Source organism: Nomia melanderi, chromosome 9, assembly GCF_051020985.1.
Source record: "Nomia melanderi isolate GNS246 chromosome 9, iyNomMela1, whole genome shotgun sequence".
Classification (NCBI taxonomy): Eukaryota; Metazoa; Arthropoda; class Insecta; order Hymenoptera; family Halictidae; genus Nomia; species Nomia melanderi.
The window spans coordinates 10,661,005-10,681,734 of NC_135007.1; the positions used below are offsets into that span (position 1 = coordinate 10,661,005).

Below are 20,730 nucleotides of genomic sequence, written 5' to 3' on the forward strand. Positions count from 1 at the left end.
TTTATCGGATTGTTGCTATCGCGACGACGTTTGTTGCGGTGATCCACGACAGGATGGGATTTAAATGGGAATTATGTTGTTTTGCGAGGAGCGCTTTCGGCGAATTCGGAATGACGGTTGATCGGTGAATTAAAATAGTTACAAGGATGGTGTAACATTGATTTTCGTCGTTGGCTTCAGGTGAGATGCAGAATTTAGATTCTATTGGGTTTGTTTGTGAAAATTCGGTTCGGTGAATTCGAAATGACGATTGATCGGTGAGTTAAAATAGTTACAAGGATGGTGTAATATTGATTTTTGTCGTTGGCTTGAGGTGAGATGCCGAATTTAGATTCTATTGGGTTTGTTTGTGAAAACCGTGTTTGGCGAATTCGGAATGACGATTGATCGATGAATTAAAATAGTTGCGCGGAATATTATAATATTCGTGTAATCGATCGTAAACAACGTTTAAATGAGAACATTGTAAACGGGGAGAAATAAATATCTGAAAAGATGGTTCAGTTTATTATAGGATATTCGAGTTCAACATTTTTGTATATTCTGATTTACGTTGACGTTGCACGATTCTGCTACAACATTTGGTAAAATAACCTTATTACAGGTTCAAACGAAATTTAATGTGAAATTTAATTGATTAATAGGCTTTGATGAAATCTCCCTCAACTTAGAATGCTCGCAAATAATTATTTCAAATATATGGGGTTATGGCGAAGTTTTATGCTCGAGGAAATACGATAATTAACAGCAGATGGATGCCGTGTAATTATTATGGAAATAATGATTGTGGCCGCAGCAGCGTCGCTGCGAAATTCAACCGAAATCAATGGAGCGAATTGAATTCACGGGAATCTCGAGTCATTGAACGCGTTAATTTCGTCCTAACAGAAATTTAAATACCATACCTGTGTATGTTAAGAACCCTTCAGTAACAAGATGAAAATGTTCGAATAATATATAATTTTCTTTTGCGCTAAGAAGATACACTATAAACAACAGAAACCATTATACACCTTCACTTTACCAAATAAACATAAAAGATTATTTAAATTCCTTCAATTATGATTTTTAAAAACTCACAAAATTACTCATCTAATCACTACTAATCAATTCTCAACACAATAACTCATTTTCCCTGCCCAACGCAAAGTACATAATTTTCTTCGCTGCCAAAGCTAATTCAGCACCCGAAATAATCCAGATCACTAAATAATTCTTCCTCGCCCATTATCAATCCAGAACGAACACGTTCCGTTCAACGAAAATTAAACGACCAATTTTTATTCACTGCGAACGCTAAAGGAGCGCGTGAATTTTAACATCGACATCGTTAAATAACATATACCAGTGGAAGCTTCTCGTTCGACCATTCCAGGCTAATGAGGGATCGAGGGGGTGGCAGGGGTGGTATCACGAGCCGGCGCAAGCGGAGTGACTCCAACATCCTGATTTGCCGGTGTCGGCCGGGTTTACCTTTGATTATCGTGTCCGATCCAGCTGCAACAACGAGCGGACATCGCAACCATCGTGAATCGCGTTCAATGTCAAAATCTCGATCCTCACGCTCGCCATCGGGAGCGTTTACATTTCATTCCGCAGCGGAGAGGGCAGCGCGCGACCGTTTCCTGCGCTGAATCTTTCATCGAACGGCATGCGACCAAGTTTACATTTTCCCGCGAGCGTCGCCCTATCCGCGGCCCGCCGCCGTTGTAATTGAGTTGTAAATTTGTTATCCCGGCAAACCGTTTGAAATTTTCAGCCCCCCCTCCCCCGTCAAGCCCGAACGCCCCGCGAGCGAAAGCTTTCCGGGGAAACGCTCCCGAACAAAGCTGCGTCGCGTTTCCTTGGTCCAATTAAATCGAGACTGTACACTGTGCGAATTCTGCGAAACAATATCTCTTTCTGCGACGGTTATTCGGTATTTCGAACGAGATTTTGAATAATTCCTGCGTTTCCCTATTGTGCTGGCTAGGTTAATGCGAGGGTGTTCTTCGGTGTTGCGTAGCGAATCGCAGTGGATAATGTGTTTAGGAGCAATGAGTAGGAAAGAATTTTGAAGATTGGTGTTAAGTGTATTTTGGGACCGAATACTGAGAATTGAAGGTAATTGGAAGCACTTGAGATTATAGGAATGTAGGATTGTTATTCACTTTTTATAGGATTTTTGATGTACGCTTTGAACGTTAGTTTCTTATTATGTCCTGGTTAACGCGCGGGAATTCGAAGTGGACAGTTATTTTATGAATTTTCGTTGCTGAAATTGTATCTTTGTCGCCGCGTGTTTACGTGGAATATTTATCCGAGCTTTTGTCAGCTGTTTCCGAGTCGAATTCTTAAAACGCGGCGCTCTTCCTTCCCCTTTTCGTATTCCCTTGACCGCTACCTCGTCTCCGAAGACCTTTCCGTTTATGCGAACCCTTATCGGTTCCGTGGTAGTAAAGTGAGTCATGACCGTGAATCATTGGGACGGCTCCATGTTCATCGCGACCCTCACTGACCGCGAAATATGAGGAGGAACGTTTTCTGTGGAGTGGTAGTATGAGAATGCGAACGAGCGAGTACTGTTGCTCGGACACACAGGTTTGTACGATGATTTTGATTCTACTCGCGTCAAAGTGTGTACAAGGTGTGTTGAGAGACGTTCGTGACATTTAGCTTCGTAAGTAATCGAATCAGCGATGTCAGAAACAAAAGAAACCAGATTCAGCTTTGAAGCGACTCTTATTTGCACTGCATAGAGTTATAGTATTTATATGAAAACAATTATCGACATAGAATGACTTACAGAGTTCGCGATTGTACCGATAAAATGTGAACGATGTATTTTAAACATTTATATTCATTTAAACTCGCCAAACATTCGAAATATTGTACACTCAACATTCGAGAGAGCTTCAAACATAAGATCACAAGTTAGATTCCAAGATCAACCATCAATAACCGATCCCGAAACTCCTATCACCCTCCTCCAAACATCTCAACTCCTTATCAGGACGTTGATTAATTACATATTCCACCTCCCACTGTCAGCGGCCGAATCTCCGAACCTGACAGCTCGACCGAACGAAAAAGCCTCGGGATAGGTGGCCGTGGCCGCAGGAAAAGGAACAGAACCAACAAAAACCGGGAGAAAAGGAGCAGAAAAGGTGAACTTCTCGCAGCAAGTACACGTCCCAGAAATTCACCCCCACCTCGGCCGCTTGATTAATCATTAACAGAAAGTCGTTTCGTCGCACCCCGTGTTGTCACCGAAACAGGTTTCATTATTCACGCGGTGGCCGAGCAGTCCTTCTCCGTCGGGGAGAGTTCGAAACAGAGAGGACAAGAGTACACCATGAGAAGAAGAAGAAGAAGAAGAAGAAGAAGAAACAGGAAGAGAAAAGAAGAGAGGGGAGAGAGAGAGAGGAGAGGATGAACGGGTTATTTTTCAAGAGAGCCGATCGCGTTCTGTCATTTCCACTGCGGGACACGGAACGCGTGTATCCGCGCGATTTCGAAACGAGACCTCGGTCCGTGCCGTGGGACCGTTTCAGGGGTCAACCCGGGCCGGTTCCATCGGTGCCATCGGCTCTGGAAGCCGACCGGTCGCAAATTGCGCCCGGAGAATGTACGATCGTGGCCGGTGCGTATACTCGCGCAGGAACCGAAGCCGCAGTCGCGACAACAAATAAGGAATGAAAAATATAGCCCTTGGCGCCCGTACAATGGCGATATTTATAAACGCACGCTGAATCCTTCCATCCCCGATACCCCATCTTTCTCACTTTTTCTCCCTGTTCCTTTTCTTCCTCCCCTCTTCGTTGACCCCTCTCTGCAAACCCCATCTCTTCCCGTCTTTTTTCATCCTCTGCCTCTTATCCTTCGTCCCCTTCTCTCCTCGCGTCCCGTTTTCGGTCGTTCCTCGTTCCTCTTTTTTTCTCCCTTTCTTCTCTCCCCCGCTTTTTTCCTCTCTTTTCACCTTTCACCCCCTCCATCCGGTCTTCCTCTTTGCTTCGATCGCCTCTGACAAATTCCCAGACGGAAGGCACACGCCTAAAAGGATCGACTTCATAAATCCTCGGCCGCGGTAAACCACCTTCGTGGACCTCCTCCGTGGATTTATTCGGGCCCCGCGGCGGGACCGACGCGACGCGAAGCGATCACGGACGGGGACGTGGGTCGACAGAATTTTTTCGACGACGTCCGCGTTCGAAAACGATCCGTGGAAACGTTTCGACGGTCACGTTCCGGTTTTATGGGTCTTTCTCGGCGGAGCGAGGACTGCGTTCGTTTGTCTTCGATGGTTCCTCGTTGTTCGGGGATTCCCGTTTCCTTTGGATTTTAATGTCGGCGGAATGGTGATTGGCATTGTTGACGTCTTCATTGAGTTAATATTAGATATTAATGATTCAATATTTCAGCCGGTGTGAAACGTGAGATTGTTGTTAATGCCACTTTACAATAAGCTTAGCGAAAGATTAACACGCTGACTGCCCGGAGCTTCCAATTTTGCTTGAAGACAACTACAATAAGGAAACTAATATTGAATCAAAATATTTAGTAACACAAGAAGCTAGATAATAGTGTAATGAGTACTGTAGTTACATTACTAAATATTTTTAATACCATTTTCCTCTATTATAAATGAATAAATTTATAATTCGAAATTCTTGTGGCAGTCAACGTGTTAATAAGCATTTATGTCCATTTAGAATTGTTGTACTATACGTTAGGAGCTATAGAGTCCTTTGAATTTTCGAAATATTCATATCATTAAGTCAAAGTTGGTACCACGGACGTTAATAACAAAATAAATTATGAAAAAAGAAGAACTGAGTTAGGAACGATCAACGTTTGATGTAGAAATAAGCCCGAGACCCAGTGGATCAGCTGCACGAGAAAAAACGATTATGCACGCCGCAAGCGGCCATTTTAATTCTGTCGCGCGACACAGAGAACGACATTAGCCGGGGTGTCGCACGATTTGCATCCCGCGGATTCGCCCGACCGTCATAAATAATAACGAGGACCCTTATTGGCGACGATATTTCACGTGTGATCGGCCACGGTGGCCTGGGACCACGGATTCGTCATTGGACTTGGTAAGAGGCCGCTTTGGAAACAAACACCGCGGGAGATGGAGCTAAAAGAACCTAGAAAAGACACTCGCTGTCGCTTACCGGGATTTAGGAGCAAAACATTCGAACTTCACGGAATCACTATTCACAAGAGTTAGAAAAAAGGATCCACAAGAATATAAATGGCAGTAGTAAAAAGATTTCAATCTAAAAGAATTTGTATTTATTCCATTATACTCCTATTGTTTATCAAAAATCCCGGACTCGTTGAAAAAGATAATCTGATTGAACAGTTTAACGTTCACCGTCGGAGATTTCTCCCCTTTTATACTGAAGTTCCATTGTAAGTGAAATTTCAGTATAAAAGGGGAGAAAATCATTGAGGGATTGAGGGGCCGATATTATTTTGTTGCATTATTGTCGATGCAAATCACAGATGTCAGATAAAGTGATCGCCGAGTGGTACGTTCGGTTCGGGGAGGAAGTTGTTTTGATGACAGTGGAAGACGAATCAATTGAATGGCTCATCGTCGGAAACCATAAAGGTATTCCCGTTCGAGCTTTCTTTTGGTTGGCTTCTGGTAACCGTGTACGCGGATATGTGCGCCGAGAGGCTTTCAGGTGGTCTGCGAAAAGTGCAGCCTCGGAGTGGCGTTCCTGTTTGCTCGACAGCTGCACGCGTCCTTTCTTCGGGATTACTTTGCACCGTGTCTTGAATCCGACCTCACGGCTTCGGAACGTTCGAGCGAATTCGTACACGTACTCGCGACTATTTGCCCGCCGGAATTTTATTCGTTCCCCCAGCGGCGCGAGCAGATTTTTCGTAAAATGGGCTGGACCAAAATTGCCGGAAGATAAAAGAGCGATTCGATCTGCGTGTCTCTGAAAGGTCCCATATTAAGCGTCTTATTCCAATGCCTGTGAAAATTGCATCCTTTCAATCCCGTCGCATTAATCTCAGATCGAATTCCTTTCACTAACCGAATTACCGAACCTCGTTGAATAATAATAAGGTTGAACAACCTCGAATAAAAATCATGTGAACGATCGCAAAGTTGAATGTTCGAACTTTTTCATAAACCAGGTGTCCATAATTGTTGGAAGCGAAGAAACCTTTACAATTCTGTATCAATTGTATTCAGTACGAATTGAGAGACATTTGGCAATGTTTTATCAAGATGAAAGTTAATTTGATTAATTTATCGTTACCAAATAATACGAATGACCCGATGATCTTAACATATTACCGCGCAGAATTTTAATCGAACAGCACGCAGTCATTGCCCCGAGAATCATGATCAACATTCCGGCGAACCGATTCGAACGTTTCACCGGAAATTGGTCTGTTTTATTTCCAATTATTATGAAAAACGTTTCGCGGGCCATTCGGCGGCGGGGGAGGCGTCGAAATGACTTGTCGAACATTTCGGTGAAATCCGGCGCCGCGAATTAATTCGTCCCTCGTTTACACGTTATTCCAACGCGGAGATAGCGAGCCGCGCGGAACATTTGTTCGCGACCGCTTCATTTTCTCTGGTTTTGAAATAAAGTGATTTATCGCCGAGCGAGCGAGAGAGCGAGCGAGCGAGCTAGCGCGCCGCTGCGGTCCCCCTCGATATTTATTGGCTGCGTGTACCCGTTATTATTGGCGCGCGCCGTCCGAGGGCAAATTTGTTTAATGCAACGGACGGATGTTAGTTTTCCACTCGTTTCGGCCGCGGACCCACCGCCGCCGCCGCGATTTGCACATCCGACGAGATCATTTTTCGCGAACTCTGGGGAAAATCGACGCCTCGATTCGATTCTCGCGTCTACCTTTTATTTACCGGGCACTTTTAATCGGCACCACCTCGCGATACGTCAGTTTTTATATTCTATTTTTATATCATATTATATGAAGACTCTATTGTAAACAGAATAATTTTCATCTTCAAAAACAGCTTCGTCTACTATTAAACCTTAGCAGTCTTATGTCGAGTCAGACTCGATTTTATTGCAACGTTTACTTATTCTAACGATTTTCTCTATATTTGTAGTACCACAATTGTACCATTTAATGGTATCGTTTCAGTGGTTCCGAATTATTCTTGAATAATCACAGCGTCATATTAAGTTGTAATTAAATAACGTCGTTGTGAACCTTAAAGCGAGAAGCCAAGAGCACTTCCAACTGTAGAGAGTTAAAAGAAGTTATTCTCAGTAACCTATCATTGATGATATCCAGAGACAACTTCATCAAACTGCTATTATTTATAACGATTCTTACAGTTATTACTATAATTATTCTCACCAGTCCAACGATTTCATTCCTCGGGGTCAAATTCTGCGTTCGCATTTCAAGCAATCCAGTCTCCCAAGGAAGGATTTTACGAGTAACGAGGGCTGGAGTAGAGTTAAGCTCGTGATTCATTTCACGCGAGGGCATTCCGCCGGAAGAATTGAATCTTAATCGTGAAATCTTGATCGCGCGATTAACCAGACCGAAAACCGTATCAGGATGGCGGATGGGTCTAGTAAGGAGGATATAAAAAGTGCTGAGCGATAGAGCGGTTGTCGCGGATCCGAGGCCGGCGTCGCTGGCTCATCGATATTCCGCGAGCAATTCCAGCGGCAACGGGTCGCGACCAAGTGGATGTCGGAACAAATTCCTGAGGCAGGGGGTTGCATCCGAGGATCGGCATTAGACGGATACGGGGCGATCATTTACATACGACGGTAAGTATGAATGTAACGCATCCCCCGTAAAGCGGAATGGGACGGGACGCTTTCATCGCGATTCATACGGGAGCGCGTCTCTCGCGCGAAGACATAGGGAAATGGGGATCTTGAAAGCTGGTAAATATTGACGTTAAACCGAACAGTAATAGCGGCTTCGGAAGGAAAATCTCGTTCCAGCCGTCCTCTTACGGGCGAAGCCTCGAGGAAAAATTGAGTACGACGCGGAAGGGCGTACCAGGATGGAGGGAAATTTATTTGTTCAAACGGGGCACCGTTGCGTGTCGTCCCTTACAGAAGATTTTTTCCTTTGAAAATCGATCTAGATATTACATAGTATACATCCGGGACGTGTATCTTGTTAAAATGGAAAATTTCGTTGAAAATCATTATTCCTAGAAGAATATTCTATACATATTACACTCAACAATTGCTCAACTAGTTATTCACTAATAATACAATTATTCCTACAAAAATGTGTTATCAGCGAATAACTAGTTGAGGAATTGTTTGTTAGAGTGTAATACGAATGGAACAGATTGTAATATCGAGTGAATCGTTTCATATGAGCTCTGGATGAAGAATTGTTTCGAATAGAATAGCTTCTCGATGAGGTTCGTCGAGTTCATACTTTACTGGAGGCAGCGGACGCCTGTAAAATATTCATTTGCTTCAATTGCGAATGACCGTTCGCTCGAATAATTCAGCGTCGGTGTTACGGTCAGGCCCTAAAATCACGATCGGCCTTGAATCGCCATTGCAGGAACGCCGACTCGAAGATGAACTCGAAATCGGCCGAGAGTCCGTGCTCACGGGGGTTCCGCAGCATGCAAACGCTTCACGAGCTGCCCCCGTCGTAAACTGTAAACTGTATAAGCCGAGCAGAAGCGAAACTACGATTTCGTGTCTTTCTCGAGGCGGATAAATTATGGAAGAGGCCCAGCAGGCGCGAAGAATTCACGGGGAACGAGGGATTCCGCGCGTTCCGCCGGCCATCGACGACACTCACGTTTCCGGGAGCCATGAACGTGATTCACAGGATGCAATGCTGCCGCTTATTTATCACGGCGACGGTGAATCAACGATTCCTTCTTGCTATTTGTTTACAGTAGTTTCGTATTGATTAACGACAGTTATCTTCGCTGATTTATGGCGGCAATAGCCTGCGCCCGAATGACTATATTCGCTCCTTAGCGCGCTGTGGTCTCCGGCAGGATGAACGGATGATGATGATGATGTCCGCGCTGTCAGCTTTTAGAAACTTCGCGTTGCGCGTGTTCAGTTATAGATAGACTTACGATCACGAATAGAACCCAGGATTCTCAACTCTGTTCGAAGAAATTGCCATGCCTTCGTACGGAACGAAGAATAGCTAGTTGCCATTTCATATCTCCGAGCTATATTTTATTAACATTCGCTTGGAAATTAAGATAGAAAGATATATAGTACACAGAAATTCAGAATTAAATGTCCATTCGTTAATTCAATCGATAACGGCTACGAAGCAATATTCACGGCTTCCATCTTCAAATCGAAATCTCAAGGAAAATCTGTACGTAACGAAAATTCTCACGCCGGCTCGAGGAACAACCGGAAGCATCCCTATAGAAGGGAGTCCTTGGGTTCCCGTGACAAGTAAAAACACGTGAGAACGTCTCGTAATTGATGCAGCGTTGGTCGGCAAAGGGTTAACAAGGCCCAGTTCATCGATCCCGAATCTCAACGGTCCGCTCTCCCGTCACGAGTTTCCCGTTCTCCGCAGCCTTGTCCGGCGATTTTAAGATCCACGACACGAATAACGTCCGACACGTGACCGCGGCCGCTTCATCGTTCACCGTCGGACACGACCGCGTCTGGACGGGTTGTTTTTATTCGCTGGCGGACGTGGACCAGCATCAGCGCTGGCACGGTGCGGCGGCAACGGATATCGAGACGTTCCGGTGGCGGAAAGCTTCCAAGCAGCTCTAACGCTGCCGACGGAAAGTTAAATCGTAAAAGTTTAATGGGGTTACGAACCGCAGCCGCGCGTTTTGCCCGCGCATACGTGCATCAGAATCGATACAACCCGGCCGACGCCGTCCCGTTTGATTTCTAAGCCTGGCCTTATCACCCCTATGCTGTTTCCCGTACTCTGTAATTAGATGAACGAGCAGATCGGAATCTACTTTCGGACGGAGATTGATCGCCGGAGTTTTTCTTCTGATTCTGGATCGTTTGGGAATATCTCTTTAATATATACAGATAATTGTATGGTCCTTAGTTGCGATTACTTAGGAATATTTATAACTGCAAACGATTAGAGCTCAATACTCGAGGACATTGAAGCTTAACAGTGATTTCACTATACAATCGATTGCTTCAGTCAGATTCAACGAAGAATGTGTTAACGCGTTAGGAACCGATGACGTAGTTTCACGTCATTTATACAACGAATTCATATACATAGAGTATTTTAATCCTTCGCTTCTAATTAATTAACCCTTCCACGTCTTAAAATCCATCAAACATCCAAAGGATCTAAAGAAAGCCCTTGAGCGGATCCTCATCTGCCTTTTTTTGGATAGCGAAGGAAGTAGGAGGACATGATCAAGCGGAAAATTTTAAGAATTTCCATCGGCAAGGGAGAGCCCTGATATTTTTCCGGCCGTCGAAAAGAGAAGGACCACTCGGCAAACAGGCTGACGATTTTTTCCAGCGAAACTTCGGCTTTAATTTCGCCGGCCCGTTGAGGCCGAAAGACTTTGCGGATAAAGTTTCGAGCACCGGAGGAACCGGCGCGGCGGAAAGTACGACCAAGTCCGGAAGGACGGGCATACTGGTAGAGGAAGGACAGGGGAGGAAGCAGTCTCGTTTGAACGACGAACCAGCCGGAAATTATTCGAGAGCCGGCCAAGACTTCTTCATTATTGCGCTTTTAATGAACCTTAAAATATTCTACGGCAGTCGATCGCGGGACGTCGATGGCTGGCAGCCGCGTGCCGACTGAAGCCAGGGAAAAGGTGCTGCGAAACGATTCTGAAAGAGGAAGTGGTGCTCGTTCCGGCGGAGACAACCTTTAAGTGTAATATTCGCGCCGGGTGGTTCCGGGTGCTGGAGGGATCGTAAATACCCAATTACGCGTTTCCCGGTTCGGCGGTTTTTAAGTGGGCCAGCAGGTAGCATTAAAGCTACCCTGCGAACAACCTAAATAACATTTCATATGCACGACACTATAATGCGAAAGCAATCAAGGAAAATGAACTATGATAACAAAGAATGTTGGCAGCATTGTGTTGAGAACAGAAAATTGTACTCTGAATTGTTAAAGATTTATTTCTATAGTGGAGGTTTTGTAAGTTCAAACTTGATACTTCGTAGAAACTTTGTGGCAACATTGGGAACAAAAAATTGTACTCTGAATTTTTGAAAATGTATTTCTCCACTGGAAGTTTTATAAGTTCGATCTTGATACTGAGAAACTGTGCGGCAACATCGAGAACAAAAAATTGCACTCTGAATTTTTGAAGACGTATTCCACCACTGGAAGTTTTATAAGTTTGAACTTGATAGCTAATATAAATTTTGTTTCTTGATCATTTCTCCCTGCTTCTTGTCGGAGTTTTTTGTAGAGAGCACTTTGCGAAGTTATGAAATAACTAGGACGAAGTTGTTGCTGAAACGAAGCGAATGGAGAATAATTGATGAGAGCTGGTAGGAAAGATTTGATTTGCAAAATTTGAAAGGAATGGTTTAATTCATTGGGTTTTTGTTCTTCGTTCAGCGATATTAAACTTGGCGCACCGGGTGAGTCATCCGACGGATTCGTCCCTTGTGGATTTTTTATCGAACTTTAATAAAACAGCTGACTGGAGATAATCACCGCTATAAATAGAATAATAATCTCTGGAAGTTATCAAACACCATTCATAGAGACTCTATATTCGAGGTAATAAAATTTTATGATCGACTTTAAATTTTCCGAGCGACGAAAAGCGCTGCGTTTATTATACTTATTTCACAGTATACCGAGCTGTATATCCAGCTCTTTGTCATGAAATGTTCCCGGAAAGTTTCATATTAACTGTAAATATATGAAGCGTTAGAATCACGGAGCACGAAACTGTGAAAGTGGGACCAACGAGGTCCTGTGGCGCAACGGATAACGCGTCTGACTACGGATCAGAAGATTCCAGGTTCGAATCCTGGCAGGATCGTTGAGTATTTTTTTTTCTATTTTAAAAGTGCACGTTATAGGACTGTTCAGGAAACCAGAAAAAAGATTACGCGCGGAAGATTTACATTTTATAGAAATAGCGTAAAAATGAAGAGTGTCTGCGATTTTTAAATACTAATATCAAGTTAAAAGCAATTGATACACGAACCATTGAATATAAAGTAAAATGAGATATGGAACTTCATAAAATCGTGTTTGTACTGCTATTTGTGTTATTTTTATAACGACGAATTATCTACCCAATTGTAATATATATAATAACATAAACAATAGCATTATAAACAGAAATTGGTATTGAAAATTGTAAAATTGATAATAAATCATATTTGACATTGTTCTCTGATTTTCAATAGAAAATGTAATGAAAATCTCTCGGGAAGATGGAAGTCTCCTAAGTAAACGAATTTAACTAAATTCATTGGTCAATTATGACGCAAGGAATCGGAAAAAAATACCTTTTATGAAAATAATTTCAACAATGTATATAGAGTACATTGAAACATTTCGACGCAAGAAAAAAAAATTTGGCCTATGGGGGGATCGAACCCGCGACCTTCGCGTTATTAGCACGACGCTCTAACCAACTGAGCTAATAGGCCATTGAAAGTCTCGGTCAACTTTCTGTATAAGTCTAACGCGTTACACAATTTACATATAACAGTAAACTTACGTTTTGTTAACTTAATTTGGAGCATTCGATTTCCATATTATTATTACATAACAACACTCAACATCGAAAAATAGCTTGCTTAACGATTTAGCACTTTATTTTCAGATTATCACCGATTTATACGAGGATTATTTATTAATCCACAAGTAAGATAACACAATGTGGGCCATAAATAAACGTAACTCTAAAATGTTCCGTGAAGTCCCCGAAAAGGACACTCTCTAGTCTTAGGACCTTCATTCTGTTTAGTGCAACCCCTTTAGAAATGCTTTTCCCCATAAGTTACACATTGACCAACCGCAGACGACCAGAATTCGACTCTTCCTTCGATCAGGTTTCCTTACATTATCTATATAATGTGAACTTCAACCATATTGCATAACATACTCCCAATTAATCAAGTTCAGATAATACGACTAATACTTACAATCACTGACTGAAGTACAAACAATGAACCAAAGTACACATTAGAATACATCCACCAAGAAACTAAAAGAACCTCCATCTTTGAATCTCTTCAATTTTCTCAATTTTCAATCGTTCAGCTACCATTGGCGCAACTGAACTATTAATAACACGTCGAATGCCATGGGAGTCACCGGTGACCTCCAACCAAACCGAATTACCATAGTCTATTTAATGAAACGACGATTATTTGAAAACATTACTATATTATAAATGATGTTACCTAATACGGTGACATTCAGCCAGATGAACGTGTAGTAATAATAATGTAATTCAATCAAATGATTTAATATTACATTTCTTCCGTTTCGTGTATTTCGCTCTATGAAATCGTGCGGCGTTCAACGTATTAAATCAACATGCGCTAACAAATAGTGTTGTACAATAGTATTCCGTAGTATGCGGGGAACACAAAATCTCCGAGCTTCAATTACTTTCGATAACTCCGAAAGAGAGGCTAACCAGAGGAAGAAGAAAAAAAGAATCTACAGAGTTCTTTAACGATTCGAAAACAAGACACCGAGCGCACAAAGGGTGCACAAGGGTCGCGGCACGGCCAGCGACGTAAATCTGCGCCGCGCAGGCGTCAAGCCCCGGTGATTTCGGGGAGCCCTTTCGCGCGCAGGACTTTCCTGGCCGGAAAGAAATGACAGGTAAGCGAAAAGGAAAGCGAAAAGCCCGGGGTAGGTGCAAGCCGTAGATCAGAATTTTATGGGCGATCTCTGGCTGCTCGGAGGCGCGCAAGACCCCGAAGGCGGTCTTGGCCACGTCGAAAAACATACATTCGGCCGAGTGGGTCGCATCGACGCTATAAATCTTCGGCTTTATGTTACGATCCTGAAAATACACCGCGAGAGGTGGCTGGCGACACGCCAGCGGATCACCGATCCGGCCCAGGCGTTTCCGCGCGGACACGTCTACTTACGCGGATCGACCGCGACGCACCGCTCGCCGTGGATCGAGAATAAACTGGGTTACACCTCGACCGCCGGAATCGGACGCCCCGAATTATACACGGCGAATACGTGTGGTCGAGGTATACTGCGATATCGGAATGAAAAAGGCTGAACAGCGATGGCCGACGTCAGGCGAACGTGACTGCATTATTCTCGAGTCTACCGTACGTAGGTAATTTGGGGGAGCATTTTTGTAGATCGTGGGTAATCGAAGATGTGCTGAATATATTCTTTAGTAAAATGATTGAATATTAAAGGATGTTTAATATAAGTATTAAGTATAGTGATTATAGAAAATATTCTCGAGCGTCGTAGGTATATGCTGTGAGAAGTTGAACGTCTAGTCACTTGATAAAGAGTGAAATTTCATTCGGCGAAAGTGTACGAGAGATGCGTTAGGGTGGTGGTTAATTAAATTAAGCAACAAGTATCCGCCTATGTTTAGAACTGGAGCTGGGAACGAACGCATACTTCCAATTAGACGAAGCCCACGCGATCGACGCGTGGGTAAACATGGAATCACCGCGTTAAAATGGAAACGAAAAGAAAATCCAACGAAGGGAAGCAACGCTGCGGCTGCGTCAGACGTGTCTCCCATTACCGGCGATAAATAATGCTTTACGAGTTAAGCAGACTATTAAACGATTCCATTAAACCTACATATTCAGGCTGGCGAGATCCTTTACGATTACGAACACGCCTCAAGGTTTTTCGCTGGGGCAATAAAGGGCAACGCGGCGGACGGTCGTCGTAAGGACGAGCAAAATTGCAAAATAAAATGTTTCAATTGTAAATGCCATAATTACGCGTAATCGTCCGGGGCACCGTTCGTCCCCGCCGGTGTATAAATCCACCGTGGCGCATTTTTGTTCGTTACTTTCCCGGCGGTGCGCAACAGCCGTCGGTAGATACAGATCTTCAATTATCGCGAATGACGATACGCGGATTAAACTTCACCCGGGGAACCGTTACACCGAATAATTCGCCGTCTCGCCCTCTCGGAGGAGCTTAAAGTGTATTTGCGCAGCCCCGTGACACGGGTCACGGTGGCGTACGAACAACGCGCGCACTGAAATAAGAGACTCCACTTAAGCGACAGATTTATGCGAACAGATATACGCGGCTCTCACAAAAGAACCAGTTTTTTGCGGCGCCCTTTCGCGCGACGCGCCGCTTGTTCGTGAATTATGACACCGTCCAACCACCCCTTTGTCACCCCCTCGCAACCCCCTGTCGCACGGTTTAGTTTATAATTTCGCATTGTACCCACGCTGAAGTAATGCTAACTGCGCCGGGTACTTCGGATAAAGTATTCCGTTCCGTGGAAATGGCAACCCCTCGCCTTGTAACATCGAGCGGGACTGGGGATGAACCTTTGAATTTAACGAGTGTACGTTTTATTATTTCGGTCTCTCCCGTTGACATTAGACGTTATCTTTCATCTCGGAGTGTTTGATATTTTTAGTAAACGCACCTTCGTAATGAACGAGGAGTTCTTTGTCTTATGGCTAGCCATTGAAGACGATGTTTACAGCTTTAAAGAGGATAATTGGGAGACACAATAAGGTAAGAGGTTAATTTATCATGACCCAGTTCTCAATAATTGTTACGTTTCCTATAGATTTGTTTCATGCTTTCATTCGTACAATAAAAGGGAAACGTCTCTAAGCTTATTTACTACCGCATCAAACAAATATCTGAACTAACACGTAGGCAATAAGATCTTCCGACGAAACCGGGAAGAATCTGTTTACACAACGCAACACTATCTTCCCAATAAAAACCCACGTATCCCCCTGGTCTTCCTCGAACCACTCGATACTCGATTACGATCGATCGCCGTTTTACTTATAGCCTCGATTCATTTCGTCAAACTGTAATTCCCGAAACCGCGCCGACCGACGTGGCCCATAAAATCCGGTTGTAGTTGACAGTAACGAATGTTCCGGCGGAAGCGATAAAAAACCCCTTAAAAAAGAGAAAAGAGAGGCAGAAAAGGGAAACAGAGAAAGAGCGGGGCGGAGGGGAATGGGCGAGGGGGGGAAAAAAGGAAGGGAACAGAAGTAACGCGAAAGCTACGAATGCACCTGTAACATGGCCGGGCGCAAAGAAGAAATGAACGGAACGCGTGGTGGTATCAAAGGGGAACGGCGCGCGGTGAACGGGCGGCCATTTGTTTTCGGGCTTGCCTAATGATCGTTAAGGGCCAATAAATATCTCGCTGCGTGCCGAAAGACCGTGTCGTCCCTCGGGAGGGCCTCGCGGAGACGCGATAAAACATTTTCTAGTTTATATGCTAATATCAACGGCTGTAAGTGCCTCTCGAGCGCGTGCGCGCGCCAGCCTCTCTCGTTCGAGCGGTTCGACGCGAGCAGATCGTTCTCCCAGCAGTCTTTCACCCTTCGCGCAATTTTTTTTCCTCCCTTGCGCTGGACCCTTCGCGGCAGGCGATTTTTCGAGCATTTTTCGAGCCGAAGAGAAGTCGTTAGGGATATTTTTGAAGAAAATATTATCGTGGATTGATCGCGAAGAAAAATTAAGAATAAAAATGTATTTGAGTGACCGTAGTTGGCACTCGAAGAGGGATCGAATGAACGAGAGTTGGATTGTGAAATGATCTGTTCAGTGAAGAGTTCGTTTGAAACGGTTCGCAATTCTGGTCGAGCGAGGAAGAATCGATTGTTCGGCTAACCAGGTGCAATAATATTTTTGTGGTTAATGTGTGGTAATTACCGTAGCATGGCGTGTTCAAGGAATGAGGATTTATTCGGTTAATTAATCTGGACGAACGATCATTGGGAACAATTATATTAATATGCAACTCCGTTTAGGTAGATAAACGTCCACCCGACAATAAAACGGCGAAAAGCTGACGGTAATTTTTCCCAGATTTAATGCGCCGTTAAATTGTGCGCGAAGATCGACTCGCCCGTGAGGTGTCCGATTTCTCATTACGTGACTGCACTGGCGAGTCTCGCTGGGTAGATATCAAATTCGGTGGTTTCGATTAGAGGCAAGATTAAGAGCATCGTAATTACTACCGTGGATGATTGATACAACCCTGATGCTTGGACAGGTACCTCAGAAGTGTACGACTGTCACGACTGCGGCGCTTGTTAAGCGAAAAAATATGAGTTTGTGGCTGGTAGTTGTCAGATTGTTTACTGCAATGGTTCTCGTCGTACAAATTGTATACAACGCGTTAAACCTAACGCAATGATTCAATCTCCGAAAAGGTACGCGAGAACGAAAACACTTAAAGCTCACGGGACAAGTCAACATTCCCACAAAGAAACCAGAACCTGAAATCCATCTAGAGGAAAACATTAAAACATCCTCAATATCACCATTTCCCCGCAATGAAAACAATTACACCCCATCACAAAAAGCTTCCTAAACTTCGTTTATACCTTCCCCGTTCAGAGGTTCGAATTAAAACAGAGGCAAGTCACCAGTTAAGGAAATCGTTCGGTCTACCCGCGATAATCGAGTTTCGAGCGCCCGGGGAACTCCGTTATCAAATTGAATCAATCCGCGCGACGTTCTAAATTTCCGCGGCGCGCGGGATATTCGGCGAAGTTCGCGATATTTCGTTAGCGTCGAATTCCCGCAGACAAGCAGCCGGCATTCCATAAAATTAGTACGCGTAATGGGTTCACGAGGCGCGAGCGTGCCTTCAGGATCGTTTAGAAACAACTTCGTTTCCACGGGGCTGATAGCTGTGAGGCCCAGGAATCCGAAGTTCCGGCGTCGTTCCGCGGAGAACGGGTTAGTCTTCACAGGATTACGTGTTCACGGTAATGGAACAGCTGAAACTCCTTCGCCGCTTCGGAACAATATCAGAACGTGCGTATAATAACTGGCAAACGATATCCTCTTTACGCGAGCCGGGCCCCGTTAACGCGGCCGCCCTGCTCGACAAGCGAATCTGTTATTACAATCATATTAACGGAACACTCCGAGGCGAACGGAATCGTCCGCGTTACTTCGCAGAATTAGAAATCTGTAAGATTAGCGGAAAAGTCCGCGAACGCGAGCCGGTCGGGCCGTGTCACGTTTAATTAAAAGTGCATTGGATAAACGCGGGCACGGCTAATAAGAAGATTAATGGAATTTCTTCGTTACGGTTTTACGGCGCGTTGTTATAGGCTCGAGACGCTTTTCCGTGCAACTACCCGCGGAGTACCGTAATCGTTAATATACGACCGGAGTAATGGTACTGTTCTTAATAATGGCACTGGAGAACTGTGGCCACCGGCGCAATAATTAATGAAATTTTTCAGACGCGAGAAGATGTTCTTCTATGTATTAATTAGACGTTGTTAAGGAAGATTAATCGACTGTTTAAGAGTGTACGTATAATTACTAAAGTTATCGGCAACCCGATCCGTTTAATTAAACGAATTCCTCTAATCGGAAAATAAAATGTTTCAATACACCATTTGCACCAACGGACAAGACCACTTCCCGACGGAGTATATCAAAAGCGCGTATCAAGCGGCCGAGAGAATCGAAAAAAATTCTACTTCTCAAGGATTAGAAAGGGCTAATTATCACAGTTCAACGGCCTGGTACAAAACGTGCAGGCATCAAGAATCGGCTATCACGCGGTCGTGAAAGGAGCCGTCCGCTCGAAAGGAAGTCCCGGTCCATTAAAAGAATCCTAAATTGAAAGCAACCGGTCGTTAAGGAGCACCGAGCCAGTCGTTTGAAATCCAGATTTCCAGCTTGTGAATCCGGCTAGCGAATAGATTGCTAATCCCCCGAAGAAGGTCTATCCCTTCCTCTCTCGCCTAGCCTCCCTCGTATCGCACGCTGCCCGGCCGAAGAATAAGAAGCCCGATCAGTTCCCCATCCCTCTTCCGCCTTCGTGGCCGCTGTCCTCTCCTCTTTCCACCATCGTTTCCTTCTCCCTTTTTTGTTCCTCTCTATCTCTCTCTTTCCCCCCCCCCCTCTCTCTCTCTCTCATTCTCCCCCGAAGTTCTCTCCGTCCCGCCGACCCTCCCGGGCATTCTTTGCTCCTTAAGGGCGCGCGGAACGCAGAAATGGCAGAGTGGAAACGGGAAATTGTCGGCACTCGATCCCTTTCGACGTAAACGAAGACGTAGTGAGGCGTGCAATGATCAAGTATATCTCGGGGAAGATTAACGACTCGTCGGGCCAAGTGAAGGGCCAAGGGAGCCGAGGATCGACGGCACAAGAGAGCGAGGAGGGCCAATTACGGCCGTCTCCTCGATCCGTCTCGCCGCGATTTCGACTCGATTCCCGATTTAATCGAAAGTTCGAGGGGGCGAGCGCGAGCGCGGCTCCTCCCCCGTGCCGGTTACCATCCTCCCCAACCCCGCGCGGCCTCGATCCCACGGAAAACTGGCCGAGAAACTTGCCGCGGGTCCGCTTCCCGGGAACGCATCCCGCGGATTTGAATGCGAAAGGGTTGCGGCGCAAGTTCGACGGAAGAAGTCTCGCGCCGGGGATTTTGCAATTAAAAGTTACGGTTCTTTTCACGGGGACCGTCTCGGTAAACTTCCATCCCGCGGCCGTGTTTGAGTTTTTCGACGGATCGCGTCGGCGGGGTCTCTTTGACTTGATTTTCCGCCGGGGATTCCGCCACCAGCGAAGTTCGACGGTGTCGCGGACGAGAACCGGCGGCTACGGTTCTTCGAATGTTTCAGGGGCTCGTGTGCTGTGCAACGAATAACGGAACTTTTGATTAACCCTTCGTTTCCCTGCTGTTCGAGGAATTGTTTGGAAACACGGGTTGGAGTTACGTAGCTCTCGTAATATGGTTTGATGGTATTTTTATTGCTGCGAGGTTGTAGATCTATCGAGTTCCGATGGTATGCGCGGCAGCGGAGGTAGTTTTATTAGAGTGCGACTTATGTAAATTTAGAACTTTACACATAGACATTTTATAGCGATTTAAGTTGATACAGAGAGTCTGTATTTTGTAGCAACAGTTTCATTTTGTTCCTAATAAGAAATGTACACCGTGGAACTTTATCGAAACCATTATCTTCTATATGTATACCGAGGGAATCTCTGAGTACGCAAACATTCATAATCTATTAAATATTTTCCGTATTGTTTTCATTGATCTCTTTATCGCTGAAAGCAAACGAATATTAGAGCGGCCCTCGAACGATCCCACATTATCTAATCAACAGTCGGATAAGAGTAACACGATACATTAATTACGAGTTCGGATGTTCTTTTAAACAGCGAGGATTTCTAAATAGATAGCGACTTACGTAAGTTGCACGTGAATTACCGTACATTCGGGTTGCTTTAATTAGCAAAGGCTCCCCTTTTGGTAGCGTGCGCGCGAGGGGACGGAAGACGGGCGGGCAGGGTTTCTTCCGAACAGAGACCTTTCCGTTAGAAGGGATAATACGATTAAGGTATGCACTCTCGGGAATGCCACGATCTCTTTCGATCGTTCGATAGCTCGCCGCTTTCGGAGGAACGAAAGGGGGCGAAAGTTCGTGGAGAGAGGCAGAGATTTTCCGGCTTTGAATCAGAAACATCAAACGGCTCGCTGCGATATCACGCTGAACTCGTCCAGTTTTGATGCGATTCCTAAAATGGATGGTTTTAATGCGCTTACAATTCGGAATAAACAGAATTCGCTGCGCTCGGAGTTTTATCGCGACGCGT

The 20,730-nt window shown here is 44.8% G+C and overlaps 1 protein-coding gene and 2 non-coding genes across 3 annotated transcripts in view; 1 reads left to right on the plus strand and 2 right to left on the minus strand.

Moving 5' to 3' along the window:
• alpha-Man-Ia (alpha-Mannosidase class I a) overlaps nucleotides 1-20,730 on the minus strand; it is a 611,213-nt gene that overhangs the window by 438,744 nt on the left and 151,739 nt on the right. The window lies entirely within an intron of this gene.
• Nucleotides 11,893-11,965, plus strand: TRNAR-ACG (transfer RNA arginine (anticodon ACG)). Its single transcript has one exon. It is a non-coding gene; the product is annotated as a tRNA-Arg (tRNA).
• TRNAI-AAU (transfer RNA isoleucine (anticodon AAU)) lies at nucleotides 12,511-12,584 on the minus strand. Its single transcript has one exon. It is a non-coding gene; the product is annotated as a tRNA-Ile (tRNA).